Source organism: Hemicordylus capensis, chromosome 4, assembly GCF_027244095.1.
Source record: "Hemicordylus capensis ecotype Gifberg chromosome 4, rHemCap1.1.pri, whole genome shotgun sequence".
NCBI classification, from domain to species: domain Eukaryota; kingdom Metazoa; phylum Chordata; class Lepidosauria; order Squamata; family Cordylidae; genus Hemicordylus; species Hemicordylus capensis.
In genome coordinates this window covers 4,688,351-4,706,515 of record NC_069660.1, presented here as the reverse complement: position 1 = coordinate 4,706,515, position 18,165 = coordinate 4,688,351, and the positions used below count along the sequence as shown (strand labels likewise).

At 46.2% G+C, this 18,165-nt stretch overlaps 1 long non-coding RNA gene across 2 annotated transcripts in view; it reads left to right on the top strand.

Moving 5' to 3' along the window:
• Nucleotides 1–18,165, top strand: part of LOC128322970 (uncharacterized) — a 21,357-nt gene extending 3,192 nt beyond the window's left edge. The window contains exons 2-3 of one of the 2 annotated variants that reach the window (XR_008306111.1): nt 16,990–17,156; nt 17,707–18,165. This is a non-coding gene — a long non-coding RNA (uncharacterized LOC128322970). Of the gene's footprint in view, nt 1–16,989; nt 17,157–17,688 lie in introns of both variants that reach the window. The other variant, XR_008306110.1, reaches the window with a different exon arrangement.

The window sequence follows — 18,165 nt, the reverse complement described above, 5'->3', positions numbered from 1 at the left end:
GTTGCTGATTCCCAGCACCCAACATGGTTTAAGCACCTTGGAAAGTATCCAGACCAAGTTAGTCATAACTGAGCTCAAGTGAATAAGACTTAAATGAATAATAACTATCTTCTTATTTATTTCAGTGGTGCTTAGTCATGACTAACTTAGTCTGGATCCTGCCAAATAACAAAATTGCAGCAAAACAGTACAGAATGCAACACAATAGCATTACAAGCAAAAACACAGCATAGTGCACAAAATAAAGCAGCTGGTCATGCTCCTGAAATCACAGCTTATCTCAAAAGCTTGAGAACAGAAAGAGAACGAATAGAAGGCCTTGAATCACCACAGAATAGGGTATGCTACCATCTTGACACCAGGCATCCATCATTCCCTGATTTTATGCCTTGAGCAGCTGCAAGACATACAGCCATTTAACAGAAGAATGGTTCCCCTGTAGTTATTTCCATGCTGGGGGGGAAAACACATTTACTTATATGTCAAATTTCTATGTGTGAAAGAAGCTACTCTTAAAAGTACAAGAGCAGGGCCAGAGAAAAGGTGGCAACTTTTCTGAGTAGAGCCAGCATAGCTCTGAGTAGATTGTCTACTCAGCTCAACATGCATGTAGACAATCCAGTCCTTGTCTACTCAGAAGTAAACCTCACTTTGCTCAGCGGGCCTTCCAAAGTATTGAAAGAATTTCAAAATATTTTCTGGGGAGCAGGGGGGCATTTTGCCTGCTAGTGTTTTATTGCCTTGTACACTGCCCCAGTATGAAGGTGTTGCTAAACATTCCCACCCACACCTGCTGAAATGCAGCCTCCATTTTAAACAAGACTGCTGTGTAGACCCAAAACTTGTGCCAAGAGGGTCAACTTCCACAAAAGGCAAGAAAGTGAGACACAGTGACACAGAACTGTGCATTGAGCCTGGGAGGGACAAGACTGCACTCAGTGCCTTCACGTTTCAGATGAGTCCAAATTTCCATTCAAAAGGAGCAGGGTCCTGGAACAAAGGAATGTTCAGTCACATCCTAAATGCAATCAAACCCCTGCCCAACAGCCTAAAACCTGAATTAGGAAATCCTAAGATCAAGAATTTAAGAGACCCCTTTTCTTTGTCCTCATGCTATCTTTTACCTTGAACTAGAAACCCTAGTTTAAGGGTTTGTATTCTTTTAAAAGTTTTGGAGAATGATCCTGAGCCATGCTCCCTACACATTCACTGGCATGACCTTATGTTCATCGGATGAAGTGTTGGAGTTTCTCAAGTGAGCTGGTGTCATGGACATGCAACCAAAGGTACACACTTGTGCAGGACACAGTGGTAACAAAGGGTGGTGGATGAATCCATTAAACAGATCAATGTGTACAGCTACTATATGCCTACTTACTTGGGGGTAAGCTCCATTGAACACAGGACCTTGCTTCAGAGTAAGTGTGCATAGAATTGAGACAAGAGAGGTGTAACATTCTGGAATAAGCATTGGCATCCATTTCTCTCCTTATGCACGTCAAGATGTTCACTCTGCTACAAGAGCCCAGACTGGCAAATAGCAGTGAGTGGCTGGATTGCATAATTCTGACAAAGCCTCTGCTGCAGTTCAAAGTGGGGGCAGCGGGAGGGCGGGGAGGAGGAGAACACCACTTTGGTCTGGAGCAAGTGGCCAAGGTGTAATATGAAGAGGGCCCTGCTAAAGTCTCTGCTGCTGCTCATAGTAGAGAAGAATGTCTAAAGGCCCTTGACCCATGCCGAAAGAGGTTGGGAGGAATCATGTCAGGCAGGCTGAGAATGATGGAGCTTCATTTTAAAAAACCACACACACACACACGTCTGTTCCTGTTGCAAGCTAAATCTTGATGGTGCACGAGGCAACAAAGAGGATGTGGCATGGAGAGGGAAGGACAGCAAGGAAGAAATGGGAGCTCATGCACATACCTTGGCCTCATTTCGACTGTGATGAGAATTAATGGGTGTAGCCAAAGGATTCTTGGGAAAGGAGACTGTTGAGGAGCAATTGCAAGGAGGAGAAAGAGTGGAGCCTGTGATAAAAGGGCATACAATTCATTCCAGACATAAAAAGGTAGCAAGTGGTGGTGACAGGGGAGCAACATGGACAGAGCGGCACAAAGGAGTAAGAGCCTTTGGGTAGCTGATGGTAGAGATGGGGAGAGGAACAAAGGTCATGGTCAGTCAGGGATATACTGAGAAAGGTAAGAAGAGAAAGGATGGAGCAAGGCCATGAAGAACAGAAAGAGTAAAGGAAAAGGAGTTTGTGCTGGATTGTAGAAGGGCAAGGGAGGCAAGTTCAGGACAAAATTGTCCAACATATAGAAGAACAGGCCTTGCTGAAGAAGGAGAACCAGCATGGCTTCTGCAAGGGAAAATCTTGCCTCACTAACCTTTTGGAGTTCTTTGAGAGTGTCAACAGGCATGTGGATAAATGAGATCCAGTTGACATAGTATACTTGGACTTCCAAAAAGCTTTTGATAAAGTTCCCCACCAAAGGCTCTTGAGTAAACTTAGCAGCCATGGAATAAGGGGACAGGTTCATGTGTGGATCAGTAACTGGTTGAAGGACAGGAAACAGCGTAGGAATAAATGGACAGTTTTCACAATAGAGGGAAGTAGGAAGTGGGGTCCCTCAGAGATTGGTACTGGGACCAGTATTCCTTAACTTGTTCATAAATGATTAGAAGTTGGGGTAAACAGTAAAGTGGCCAAATTTGCAGATGACACTAAAGTATCTAGGGTAGTGAATCCATAAAAGATTGTGAGGAGTTCCAAAAAGATCTCTCCAAACTGGGGGAGTGGGCCACAAAATGGCAAACACGGTTCAATGTAAGCAAGTGTAAAGTGAAGCACATTGGGGCAAAAAACTGCAACTTCACATATACGCTGATGGGATCTGATCTTGACTGACCAGGGAAGAGATCTTGGGGTCGTGGTGGACAGCTCATTGAAAGTGTTGAATTAGTGCACGGCAGCTATGAAAAAGGCCAATTATTTATTTATTTGTTTGTTTGTTATTTAAAAATTTATACTGCCCTTCCAAAAGGCTCAGGGCGGTTCATATTAAAACACCATTAAAATCAATTAACAATTAAAACAGAAATTGTAAAACTGCATAAAATAATTAACAATTAAAACATCATAAAACACCAATTAAATAGCCAAACAATTTAAAAACAAGTTTTTAAAAGCTGAGAAAGCTTGGTTGAAGAGATGTGTTTTCAGAAGTTTCTTAAAAATTGCCAGAGATTGGGAGGCTCGTATCTTAGTAGGGAGTGCATTCCACAATCTTGGGGCAGCAGCTGAGAAGGCCCATCTCTGTGTAGCCACCAAACCTGTTGGCGGCAACTGGAGACGGACCTCCTCAAGTGACCTTAATGGGTGGTGGGGCACATAGCGAAGAAGACATTCTCTTAAATACCCAGGACCTAAGCCGTTTAGGGCTTTGTAAGCTATAACTAGCACTTTGTATTTTGCCCAGAAACCTATTGGCAGCCAGTGTAGCTCCATCAATAGAGTATTAGTGCGGTCTCTCCGAAATGTCCCAGAGACCAACCTGGCTGCCGCGTTCTGAACCAAATGAAGTTTCCGGACTACGTACAAAGGCAGCCCCACGTAGAGTGCCTTACAAAAGTCCAGTCTGGAGGTCACCAACAGATGTACCACTGTTTTGAGGCCATTGATCTCGAAAAACGGGCGCAGCTGGCGTATCAGCCAAAGCTGATAGAAAGCACCCCTGGCCACCGCTTCAACCTGAGAAACCAGAGAGAGGTGTGAATCCAGAAGTACTCCCAGACTGCGAACCTGTTCCTTCCTGGGGAAGTGTGACCCCATCTAGAACAGGCAGATCAAAATCGTCTCTAGAGTTCTGACCCCGCACAATAAGTATCTCCGTCTTATCTGGATTCAGCTTCAGTTTATTCTCCCTCATCCAGCCCATTACTGCTTCCAGGCAGGCATTTAGGGAGGATATTCCAACTCCTAAAGAGGTTGACATGGAGAATTAGATCTGGGTGTCATCAGCGTACTGGTAACATCCAGATCCAAATACCCTGATGATCTCTCCCAGCGGTTTCATGTAGATGTTAAAAAGCATTGGAAAGAGTATGGAGCCTTGAGGGACACCATACTTAAGCTCAGATTTTGAAGAGCAACAATCTCCAATCGACACCATCTGGAATCTGTCCGAGAGGTAGGAGTGGAACCACTGTAAAACAGTGCCTCCCACCCCCAACACCCTCAGATGTTCCAGGAGAAGGATACTATGGTTGATAGTATCAAAAGCCGCCGAGAGATCCAAAAGGACCAACAGAGTCACACTTCCTCTGTCAATTGCCAATTGGAGATCATCCATCAGGCTGACCAAGGCAGTCTCCACCCCATAGCCTGCCCGAAAACCAGTTTGAAATGGGTCCAGATAGTCAGTTTCATCCAAGACCGCCTGGAGCTGAGAGGCCACCACCCTCTCAATTACCTTGCCCAGCCATGGGAGATTGGAAACTGGCCTATAATTGCTCAACTCTGAGGGATCTAATGCAGGCTTCCTTAGAAGAGGTCTAATAATTGCCTCCTTAAGACAAGGAGGCATCCTGCCCTCCCTCAGAGAAGCATTTATGATTTCTACCAGGCCGCCTACAACAGCCTCCCTGCTAGATAGAACAAGCCATGTTGGACAAGGGTCAAGAGGACAAGTGGTAGGCCTCAGCACTCCAAGCAGCTTGTCCACATCATCAGGAGTCACAAACTGAAAATTGATCCAGTCAAATCGTATAATAGGAGTTGTCGGACACCTCCAGTTCAGACATCAAATTAATTGTGGAGTCTCCATTTAAGTCGGCCCAAATCTGAGAGATTTTGTCTGCGAGAGATTCTTTAGACACATCACAGTAGGTAACTGATGATTCCAAATTCTGGTTCAAGGGAGCGGGGGCAGATACTAGTCCGCTTACAACCCTGAACAATTCAGCCGGATGTGAACTCGCAGAGGCAATTCCATGCTAGGGATCATTAGGAAGGGGATTGAAAATAAAAATGCTAATATTATCATACCCTTGTATAAATCTATGGTGCATCCACATCTGGAGTACTGCATACAGTTTTGGTCACTGTAACTCAGAAGGATATTGTAGAATTAAAAGGCAACCAAGATGATCAGGGGCCTGGAGCACCTTCCTTATGAGGTAAGGCTGCAGCATCTGGGGCTCTTTACTTTGGAAAAGAGTCCAAGGGGAGACATGATCGAGGTATATAAAATTATGCATGGAGTGGAGAGAGTTGACAGAGGGAAATTTTTCTCCCTCTCTCACAACACTAGAACCAGAGGTGATCCCATGAAACCAAAAGTCGGAAAATTTAGGACCGACAAGAGGAAGTACTTTTTCACACAGAGCATAATTAATTTATGGAATTCTCTGCCATGGGATGTGGTGATGGCCACCAGCTTGGACGGCTTTAAGAGGGGCTTAGACAAATTCATGGAGGACAGGTCTATCAATGGCAACTAGTCTGGTGGCTGTGGGCCATCTCCAGGCTCAGAGGCATGATGCAGCTCAGTCTCACTTGCAGGGGAGCAACAGCAGGAGAGAGGGCATGCCCTCATCTCTTGCCTGTGGGCTCCCCAGAGGCATCCTGTGGGCCACTTTGTAAAACAGGATACTGGACTGGATGGACTTTGGGCCTGATCTAGCAGGGCTGGTCTTATGTTCTTAAGAGATGTCATATGAGGACCCTAACCCTAACCCTGTTAAAAATTAGTTACTGGCCAGAAATTGAGTGGATGACATTTGCTCATGCTCAGGGTCTGAACGAAGTGCAGAGGGGCATGTGTTAGGAAGGAAATGTCCTCTGACATATTGACAAATGGCCTCCTAGGAATGTCTCCCTCTTCTTCTGTCAGGTTTGGTGTGGACAGCGGCATTTGGGCTCGTTGAGGTTGGAAGACCATCCTCTGGAGCGCTTGTTCCACTTGCTCCAATATGCAGTCTGCATCAGCTCTCTGCTAGTGACCCTTTTGGCCAGTCCTGCAATGGAGCAGTACACGGGATGAGATGGCCGTTTCCAGCTGTATGACTCTATGATTTATAGTTCCCATAGCAGTTCTCAGGGCAGAAAGTATTTGGTTGCAAATCTGATCTCATTTATCCAACTCATGGCTGAGCAGGGATTTCAGTCTGGGCTCTCTGATACCCAGACGATATATATTCCATTATTTTCCAATATGCAAAAAGAGACAATAGCATTTCTGCATGATAAGGCATTTCAGGATTCCCAATCCCACCGCCCCACCTCCCCCAATTTGCCACATGCTTCTTTGCCTTGCCTTGCCTTGCCTTGCCTACCTTCTCTTGCCAGAATGTACTGTGATGGATTATTTGCTGCAGAAGCGGCCTCTGAATATTTGGCAGACCCAAATGGGGGTGGGTGGGTGGCTATTTCTGTGGAAACGAGTCAGCAGAACTTTTGATGAACTGGCAACTCTGCTGCATGAAGTCCTAAATTACGTTAATGTAATTAAACAGGGGCACTCAGTTCATGAGAGGCATCTGCTAAATGCACAAAAGCAATAAAAGTGAGAAATTGTGGCTTCTCTGAGACTCGTCCCTGCCAAATCGCTGGCCAATTGTCATTAGGAGATTGCAGGCTCTTTTTGGCTTGAAGGAGACACTTTAGTGGCTGCCCAAGTTCTTTGGCTGAAACAGCATTATGCGCCCTGAGCAGGCTGGAGCTCCCGCACAAAGGAGAGGAAGTGAAATGGTTCTGCTGTGGAGCAATAGATGGAGCCGTCTCCGATCAGTGGGTTGCCAGTTGTCCTAAATGTGTTGTTTGTTGAATAGTGTTGCCAGCTCTGACTTAAGCTGTTCCCAGAGATGTCTCCCACCCAATTTTTTCCATAATATCAAAACATTAAAATCTGCAGGATGGCTTTCAGTAGTTACCCACAGACTGATGTTGATTCCTGGAGGGCTGGCAGCCCTGTACCTTGCCTATAGTTTCTCTTAAGCTAAGGGAAACATAGAATTTGGTGTCTGGGTTTTCCTTATGGGGACAGTGCACACTTAATCACAGAGTTGGGCTCTGTAATTTGGTGGAAGTTTGGAGGCAAAACTGGCTCCTCTCTTTCTACATTTCAGGGTGGGGACAACTTTTAGGAAGCTGGCCTATACCGAGTCAGGCTATTGGTCCATCAAGCTCAGTACTGTTGACTCTGACTGGAGGTTGCTCTCAGATCACACGGTCTCAGGCAGGAGTCTCTCCCAGTCCTATGTGGAGATGCTACTAGGGAGTGAACCTGGGACCTTGTGCATGTGAGCAGATGCTCTACCACTGAGGCACAGCACAACCCTATGTGGGGAATATCTTACAACCCTTATGTGTAGTCACCCATCCAAATGCAAACCCAAGATGGACCCTGAGTAGCAAACTGGACAATTCATGCTCATGACCACAAGACCAGATTTGGGACTAGGCAAGAAAATTCACCAGTGTCCTCCCAGCTGGCAGACGCCACCCCCCAGAATGTTACAGGATGCGGTTATGTCATGATGTAGTGTTGTTCTGAGGGACATTCTGGGCAGCAGGGTGGGCGGAATGGTGACCATCAGCTGGGAGAAACAGCAGTGAATTTCACCTCCCCACCCTGAAAGTTGCCCCCACCTCTCTAAAAACTGGAGTTATCTGAGGTCCTGACCCCTTTCATTTGGCGATGTCTGAAATCTGCATTCCTCCTGGATCCCTGCCTTAGTGGAGACCCCAGCTCAGCCTAGAACAGGATACTACAGTTATTAGAATGACCACACTAAATGCTTTTAAAATACACCTCTTCTCTTGGTATTGCTTGCAACTGTATTTTGAAAATATCCAAGAACAGGACTTTACACCTTGCTGACAGTTCTTCCCACCCCATAGAAATCTTTGTGTGCCTCACTCCACCAATGAAATCCAAAGTGGCATCCCAGCACCACAATTGCTTAGAAGCCCCATGGCAGAACTGCCTGGACACCACGGACTGCCGGCTCTCGGCGTCACTGCAATTGCCATGGAGGAGGCTAATAGGCTGCCATCCCTTAGATTGATTGGCGAGTCAGGCCCAAAATAGGGAAACTGAATTTTAGCACTGAAAGAGCAGGATGACATGAGTGAAATTGAGAGGAAAAAATGACAGAGAGCAGAGAGGAAATGGAAAGAGTTTGAAGATAAATGCCTGTATTCCCTAGGGTTTCCACATGTACCAACCAGCTCAATAAATGCATGAAGAGCAGAAAAGGACCAAGGAGGATGAACTCAAAAGCAAGGGAATAATCAGGAGTTAGAAGCAAAGCACCTGCAAGCCCTTGAAAGGGAGCATCAGGGTTCCAGATGGGCAGGAGGAAGAGCAAAGATTACTCATTAAGTTAAAGGGAAAATAGTGCCCAATGAGATGACTATCGTTTGCTATCCCTGTTACAATCATTTGGCATCCTCAGTGGCCAGTGGCAGAAGGAAGAGCGAAGGATTGCCCTTCATTTGCCATACTTGCTGCTGGAACAGGGAGCATCAGTTGCCAAAGCAAGAAGAGGGGACCAAGAGCCAGCGTGGTGTGGTGGTTAGAGTGCTGGACTAGGGCCGGGGAGACCCGAGTTCAAATCCCCATTCAGCCATGAAACTAGCTGGGTGACTCTGGGCCAGTCACTTCTCTCTTAGCCTAACCTACTTCACAGGGTTGTTGTGAAAGAGAAACTCAAGTATGTAGTACACCGCTCTGGGCTCCTTGGAGGAAGAGCGGGATATAAATGTAATAATAATAATAATAATCTTTGCTGGGGCCACTTAGCAGCAATTGCCAGCCCAGCGGTGGTTGGAAAAGTCATGACTTTTCTTTCAGATGATCATGGCTTCTACATGAAAACCACTGGGAGAGATCCTCAGGAGATTTGATGCAGGGTGCTCTCAGTATGCTGATGACACCCACATCTATTTCTCCATGTCAGAGTCATCAGGAAAAGGCATAACTTCCCTAAATGTGTGCCTGGAGGCGGTGATGGTCTGGATGAGGGATAACAAACTGAGACTGGGACAGCATGGTATATAGTGGCTAGAGTGCTGGACTAGGACTGGGGAGACTGAAATCCCCATTCAGCCATGAAACTAGCTGGGTGACTCTGGGCCAGTCACCTCTCTCTCAGCCTAACCTACTTCACAGGGTTGTTGTGAGGAGAAACCTAAGTATGTAGTACACTGCTCTGGGCTCCTTGGAGGAAGAGCGGGATATAAAATGTAATAAATAAATAAATAAATAAAAATAAGTGAATACAAATAAGACGAAGGTGCGTATTCTGAGGGGTCAGAACCCAGGAGACATCATTGAACTGCTGGTTCTGGATGGGGTCATGCTTTCCCAGAAGGAACAGGTATGCAGTCTGGGAGTGCTTCTGGATCCAAACTACTCTCTGGTGTCTCAAGTTGAGGCAGTGGCCAGAGGTGCTTTCTATCAGCTTCGGTTGATACGCCAGCTACATCTGCTTCTTGAGATAAACAACCTCAGAAAAGTGGTGCATATGCTGGTAACCTCCAGGCAATGCATTCTACGTGGGGCTGCCTATGTGTGTAGTCCAGAAACTGCAGCTGGTCCATAATGCGGCAGCCAGGCTGGTCTCTGGGTCATCTCAGAGAGACCATATTACTCCTGTATTGAAAAGGCTACACTGCCGATAAGTTTCCGGGTAAAATACAAGGTGCTGGTTATAACCTATAAAACCCTAAGTAGCTTAGGCCCAGGGTATTTAAGAGAATGTCTTCTTTGCCATGAGCTCCATCACCCATTGAGATAATCCAGAGAGGTTCATCTGCAGTTGTCACCAGCTTGTCTGGTGGCTACTCAGGAACAACAGGCTCTCTGTTGCTTCCCCAGGACTCTGGAATGCGCTCCCTGCATTCTGCGCCTCTAGTTCCCCCTTGTCACGCCCTCGATCTCCGACAGCGAGGAGGAAGGGGAAGCTGTCAACTTTCCAGGCGATGCAGGAGTGTCTGAGGGGCAGAGCCCGGCTGTCAGTGTTCATGAAACGGCTGTGGATAATGACTCTGAGCAGGCACAACAACCTGAGGCAGCAGAAACCGTGAAAGACCAAGCGGAAGAAGAGCTATGCAACCAACCCCCGCTGACCCCCCAACAGCGGCGTGTCACGAGACGCAGGGATCAATTGGAGACTATTAGGAAAAGCAAACGCCTCTTGCAGAGGGCTGATAAGCCTTAAATCCCTGCCAGCTGGGAGCTCTCATGGCTTGCACTATAAATCACGTCGTCAGTCGGCTGCTCACTGCTGAAAAACAATATTCGTCAAACTATATGTCGACAGCGTGCAGCCAAGTCCGGTCAAGACCTTGACAGCCCTGCCCGCTGCTGCTGATTTCTTTCCCCACCTGCCCGCCATCACTTTCTTCTGCGCCCGCTGCCGCCATTTTCTTCCTCCACCCACCCACCCACCCCTGCAGTTTTCTTTTACTTGGAAGCAGGGGCGGAGCCACCATTGGGCCAACAGGTTCAAAGAACCCAGGCTGCACCCAATCAGGGGCCGCGCTTCACGGCTCCGACATGCCCCCCTGCGTCTGACGTCAGACGCGGGGGTGCTGGTTTAGCTTTCGAGTGGGGGCTGCTCAGCCCCCGCTCAGGAGTTAAAGGGCCACTGCATTCGCGGCGCAGCTAGGAGCGGCTCTTTCCTGTAGGAATGCAGCGCCAGCAGAAGTTTAACTCCCGAAGGGGCCGCGTGGCCCCTTCAGGAGTTAAATGGCCGGCTCTGCCTTTGCGATGTGGCCCGAAGTGGCTCTTCCAAGTAACACACTACAGGTAAAGTGTTACCATAAAGAATGACTAAAGAGCATATAAGGGATGAGAATTGTTTTTTCACCTAAGTTTCAAACACTTGTTAAATTGTTTACTGTAGAATCTATGGTGCTATATTTTTACTTTTTAGTCCTTCATGAAGAAGCTTAAGTGAAAATTACTGGAATCCGGACAATTTTTTAAGGACTAACCAGCAAGGACTAATTATATGACCTGAACTAAGGAATCATCTCCAACTTCAGATGAAGCTGAAGAAATTCATACCTCACTGCATGTAGGAAGATGGACATTTTTAGGTTCTAGGGAACTAGATTCCTCTGTGACAAACAACTGTTATTTAGCCTATATAGTGGACATTGTATTTGTATGATTTTCCCTTGAAATATGCATGTTCATTATGAATGGGAAAATCCCTCATGTGTAGCATTCATTCTCATGCTTATATAATAATTTTTGGATGGCTTTTGGCACACTCCTTGGTTTTAAGCATTTGGATATATGAATCATAATTAACTACATGTATATTTAGAAAAATACATCATTCTATATATTAAGTTTATTATTATTTGCAGTTTCATGTTTGTATAGATATCTCTTGTATTCACACAGTTTATTGGTTATTTTTGGTTTTTTATCACACGTGTGGCCCTTTTTTCATTTGTGCACATGGGATTATGCCTTGGTAAGTTCCTTGTTCCAGGTATCCACCAGGGCATTGACAGAATCACCAACAGAACCAACTCCAAAACCCTTCAAGGCCCTTTGGAATCCTGTGTCAGTAATCTAGCCACCTGGCAGGGGAGTCTAGGATGTAGCTCACAAAAGACCAGTCTGGGTTGCAGAGGCTAAAGCATGGCTCGGAATCTCTCTCTGGCTCAGGCAGACACTACGGATGACGTATGTTGTCTTCCAGCGGCTAACTGCAAGCTGTAGACATGCTTTATAGTCCAAGTTGATAACTGTCAGCTGGCAGGGATTCAAGGTTTATCAGCCCTCTGCAAGAGGCGTTTACTTCTCCTGATGGATTCCAGATGCGCGTGCTGTCTCATGACCCGTCTTTGCTGTGGAGTCAGTGGGGGTTGCCTGCACAACTCATCCTCTGGTTCGTCAGTCCCTGTCTCTGCTGCCTCAGACTGCTGTGCCTGCTCTGGGATATCAGCTGGACCTGCCTCAGCCATCTCTTGGGAACTGACAGCCGGGCTCTGCCCCTCAGGCACCCCTGCATCGGCTGGAAGGCTGTCAGCATCCCCTTCCTCCTCGCTATCTGAGACCGAGGGCATGACATCCTGCTGGATCCAACAGCCTTCTTGGGCAGACTATTCTAATAGGTCCACCACCCCTGCAGGGGTCAGATGTGACTGTGAGACCAACCTTAACCAGGAAGTGGTCCATCCATGACAATGGGTAAACTACAGGAGACCCCACTCATGATACACTTCCTTTATCTGAGCAAAAGACCAAATCCAGCGTGTGACCAGCATCATGTGTAGGTCCCAGGACTGATTGTGATAGGCCCATAGTTGTCATGGCCGCTATGAACTCCTGAGCAGCAACAGACAAGCCAGTCCCAAAGTGGACGTTGAAATCACCCAGCACCAAAAGCCTGGGCGACTCCAACACCAACTCAGCGACCAGCTCCATCAGCTCAGTTAGGGAATCTGTTAGGCTGTGGGGTGGGCGGTACACCAACAGGATTCCCAATCTATCCCGAGTCCTCAGCCTAAGGTACACACACCCAATATAAGTCAATTCTCCCACAGGGATCCTGGTAAGGGAGATGTTATTCTTATGGCCCACAGCCACTCAACCGCCCCCTCCTGCCCACTTCCTCTAACCCTTTTCAGCAGCAGAGTAGCCAGGAGAAGAAGTACACACAGGACCTCTCCCAACCAGATCTCAGTCATACAAGCCAGGTCGGCTTCTTCATCCATGATCAAATAATGGATGATTTTGATCTTATTTCTAACCAACCTGGCATTACAAAGGAGCATGGTTAGGTTCAGTGGGGAGTTGGAACTACTGTACTCTGTGAGGCCCAAGAGCAGCCAGGGCAGCCAGAGGGGAAAACAGTAATTAAATTACTGGACTCCCTTCCCCTCCAACAGCATGCTGGCCTGCCAACGTCCAATCCCCTATTCCCCACCACTACTGAAATAGCCACCCCAACCTCACTGAACACACCCCCTTCTCCATCCTTATCAAGAGAGTCCAGGCACATCCCTGTGAACAGCCTGGCACAAACCACTAAGACAAGAGCAAAACTAAAAGCTAATACTAAAACTGGAGAACCTTGAGCAAAACTTCCCCTCAGACCTCAGTCCCACACCCAAGGCCCGGCACCAAAGGCTAGCCACCTGCAGATGGCCCTCCTAAGGTTACCCACACCAGTGGCTACATCAGCAACTGCACCTCTGGTATGCCCCAGTCCTTTTAAGCTGTTGTTTTATGTTGTTGTAACCACCACCGCCCCTCACAACATTATGCACCTGTGGAGGAATAGCTGCCTATCCCACCACTTTGCCACCACGTGTGGATGATCCGCCCCTCTGTGCTACCACAAGACACAGATCTGCTTGACAATTACCAGTTTAACCGCTGCCACCAAGTAGACTTTTGTGCTTTAGGGTGAGTCTACCACAACAGCCTTTCAACTTCTGTCGTAAAACAAACTTTAGTAGAGTGGTAAGGCCTATAGGTGTGGGGTAGAGAAACAGAAGCTACAATTTTCCTTCAGCGGTAAACAAGAAATTTTACTTTGCAATTAGTTCAATTAAAAATTACTTCACAGTTTAGTATAGATAAACAACAAAACCATCAACCAAAAGGGCATAAGGAATAAACAAAATGTGGTAAAAAAATGCATGTGGGAATGTAAAAATGCAAATGTGGTCAAAAATCTCACTGAGGCCTAACTTAGAATCCTTTATGAACACCTTTAGGAACTCTGGCTTTTCCTCAGTTCTGCCTTTGATTTTGTTCTTTTCCAGTTCTGTGTGATTTTAGCTCTGCAGAGATTACATCTCTCTGCCAGTGAGCTTAACAGCTGTGTGCCAGCGATCTTTCAGTTCTGTGGTCTCTCTACAGACTCCGACTCCAACTTTTCCAGCTTTGACTGCAACTTCAACTATTTCCAACTCCAGCTTCAACTCTTGGACTCTCTCTGTTCCAACACTCCAACACGTAACCCTTAGACTCTCCTCCTAGACTCTAACTTCTTCTGACTAACTTTCTCTGAACAACTCTTCTATATATACACAATTTTGCTCCAACAGCTTTTTAAACAATCCAATCAGTGTAACTCAAAGTTCCCTCCATTTTTTCAAAACTTCCCTTCCCTCCAAAACCAAACTGTCAAACTGACATTCTCAAAGTGAAACTTTTGTACAGCAAGCATGAACTTGTGTGACCCTGCCAGCATTCTTAGCAACATAGGGACTTTGCAAGCATTTTTACACAGAAATCCTATTTACAATAATGTAGTAGCTTAGGATCAATTCAATTCATAATATAATATAATTCATTTAGAATACAAGGGCTTATTTACAAAAACCAAGAGGTCTAGATTACTGTTATCTAGAAAAAATCTTTATCATTATAACGACCAAACAAAAGAAATCCAAAGCCGCATAGGACAAACAAGAACAAAATTTAACCAAATGAAGATCTTCCTCTGCAAGAGTAAACTAGATTTGCAGCTCAGAATCAGAATGATGATATGCTACATCTGGACTCTTCCATATCCAGGAATCTCTTCTCCATCTGTATGGATGTGAAACTTCCATCAAGAAACACGCATATAAAAAATTGGAATCCTTTGAGTATTCAGAAGAATACTCAAGATTGAATGGACCAGCAGAACAACAAATGAAGAAGTTCTACGAAAAGCAAAAACACATAAACAAATAATACAGACAATCAAGAGACGTAAACTGGAGTATTGTGGACATATCCTCAGAGGAGTAAGATATCAAATTACAAGGAAAGCTAGCAGGAAAAAGATCAAGAGGAAGGAGGAGGAAGCGATGGATGGATGACCTGAAAGAATGGCTACAAATGGACATAGAAGATATCATCCACGATTCTAGGGACCGCGATCTATGGCTTTTGCTGGCCGCCAACCTCCCAAATGGAGAAGGCACATGAAGAGAGAGAGAGAAGAGGTCTGGGCCTCCTTCCTCCACAGCACCTCAGCCACTTTCTTCCATAGCAAGAGCTAGGCAGCGGACTCTTTAGCCCCTTCTCCCAACCCTTTCTCCCCTCACGTGAACAGAAGCTGTGTAGAAGTTCTCCCCTTTATTCAGATCTGCTGCTCAATCCCATCCACAAGCCAAGATAGTCATAAGCAACCAAGGTGTCTGAAGGAAGCACTGAGCCAAGTCCTCAGTTGCTGCTCACACTAGGCAGGGGAGGGTTAAGGAGCCCCTTGCCCGTGTCTCAGCTGGTGTTGGAGTGAATAGGTGGACTGAGACAACGTTGCCCGCCCTCCCACACTTGTTCAGTTTGGAATATGATCCCTCTGAAAATGTGTTGCTAACCAGGGAACAATTGCTCTCTGAGCAAGAGATGCTTAGCAGCTCGATCCTATGCAAATTGATTTGTAAATAAATAACATAAGCAGAATCAGATAGGACTGGAATGCTGTTCCTGGACTGTGCAATTTCAGGATGCAAATAGGAAAGTGCATGTCTGAATGCTCCCTTATGAGGAAAGAAAATCCCCTGCATGTAGAAAAATAGCATGTCAGGACTGAGGATAGATTATCTACAAGCAGGGTTTGTATTTTGTCCCATCATGGAACACTGGAACATGAACTCCCCTGTGTGTAGTTTGAAATGTGCAATTCAGGAAGAGTTTTATGCTAACACTTGATTTTGTTGATGGTATAAACCATCTCTAAGTCCTGCTGAGTTCATCTGCATTTACTTCCTGTTTGTTATAAATCTGGCTGTGTGTGAGAGTTATAGCTGATGCTGAAACATGCTGACAATCCCAGACAAATTTTGTGAATCTCCCAAAACTCCAGAAATATAACCACTGAATGCTCACAGTCAAGAGTTGTGTGTTGGAAAAGTGCAGAAATCTATATCAGTTTCTGGGCATTTGTGAAATTCATTTGCAGTTTTGGACACTCTGTAACATAATGCAGGGGTTAAATGGGCTTCCTCTTCAGTAAAAAGTGCACGAGAAAGCGTTGGATTCAGAAATCTGCTCAGCTGCACTAGTAAGAGTCTCTGGCCAAAGTAGCAAATTAAAAGGGGAATGCAAAAAAGAACCCCGGTGGGAAAATAATAACAATAAAACCCCTCCGATCTCCTCCCTCCCCCTTCCCTTCTGTGTTGACAAGCTCAAGTTATGTTGGAAGCAAGTGGAGGAGGAGGGAGGTGTGTGGTTTGGGATCTGTGGGGAAGAAAGGAGGGGAAAGCCAAGATTTATCCCTGCCTGTTTCTCTCCCTGAGGCGAGGGGAAGCAAGCACGGGTGGGGGCAAAGCACACTGCAAAATGCTACAACTCATAAAATGCGGGGCAAGGCTCTCTACAATGGAAAAACACAGTTACTTTCCTGCAGCACATTTACAGCGTTGTAGGGCAAAACCGCATCATTAAAATTCAAATCAAGGCATGGGAAATGTGAACGCACCCTGCTGACAATGCAGCGAAACCGTTGTGGAAACACGGGCAATATGGAGGGGGACTTAGAAGATACGGTGCGAGTACGTTGCAGTGTGTAATCTGAAAAATGCCCTGATGTTGTTGGATTACAACTCCCATCATCACCCCCTACCCACTGTGGCCTTTATGGCTGGGGGTTCTTTGAACCTGGCTACCCAATTATAGCTCCGCCCCGATGACTTCATAACTAAAACAGACCAATATGGCTACTTTTCTAGAATCCCCTCCACTTTACATGTTGACACCTAAAGGGTAATGTGAACATGACTAACATATTTGCAAATATGCACATCGTAGCAGCACATGTATTACCTCCCTTTTGCTGCAATGTAGTTTGCTGCAATGTAGTGTGTGTGGGAAAGCCCATATCCGCCCCCCCTCCCCAACACATGCATGTTTATTTCTTGCTAGCTTTTTTGTGGAGAGATGGAGACAAATTGTTGCTTGTTTGCATTCAGTCAGCACGGACAATCTGCCAACAGCCTGTTCTGTTTGTGTGCTGCAGCTGCGTTCCCCACTAGTAGCAGCAAAGCTAATCCTGCCAGATGGTGGCACCACACCTGGTCCTACCGTGACTCTGCTGGACTGTCCTCCTCTGTCTTCCTCTGCGACCATGGTTTTGGGGAGCCTGCTACCTGGACAGAGCCTGATCTTTTTGCTGAGAGATGGAAGGTGTGTGGAGGGTCCTCTTTCACTGGCAATCTAAGGGTTAGAGTGCTCTGTCTGTGAGAAATTAAGGAAGGGACTCCTTTCTCTTCCTGTACATCCCTCCCTCAAACATGCCTCTTTTGGGAAGTTCTCAGTCCTCATCCCCATTCAAAACAAAGCCCATGGACATGTTGCTGCATTTTCTCACATTGCATGTCACCAGTGCCTCTCCTAGGGTTGTCATATTCAAGCTTCCCAAATCTGGGTGGCCTAATTTGCATGTTACGCAAATTATGCAGCAACTAATTTGCATTTTATTTATTTAGTTATTTGACAGATTTGTATACTTCCCCCTCCTTCTCTGCCCTCCCATGTGATCAGATCCGGAGTAAAATCCGGGCAATCTGGGCAGCGCATTTGGAATCCACGTAAATCCGGGTGGAATTTAGCAGCCGGATGGAGGAGCCAAAATCCGGGGGCTACCCTAAATTCTGGGGGACATGGCAGCCCTAGCCTCTCCCCAATGCAGTCCTATCTGTGCTGTTTTCTCACCCAGGCCTCTCCCTTCCTTCAGCTGGGACCATCCGTGAATAGGAAAAGCAGGACATTCTAGGGAATGCTACAGATGACAAGGCTGGTGGTGAGGGGGCATAGTTTCAAACCTGCCCGAGCCTGAAGATGAGCATGGAAGACCCTCCTCTCTGACCTGTCACTACTGGAGAGACAATGGGCAGGTACAAAGAGACAGATGGCAGTGCCAGAATTTTGAAATGTCCTCCCTGAGGGATCCATCAGGTTCCCTCCCTTCCTGTGTTCAGGCATGCTCTGAAAGCTCACCTCTCCAAACAGACTCTCCATGTTAATGGCTTGCTGCATTTCAAATATGCTTTTGTTTAATGCTGCTCCACTATGTTTGAGTTTCAGGGTTGTTAATTGTGTGTTTTGCTGTGTGTTAATTGTTCAGTACCGTCTGGTACGTTTTGGTAAGCTGAAAAGAAAAAAGAAAAGAAAAGTTTATCTTCTCCTCTTTATA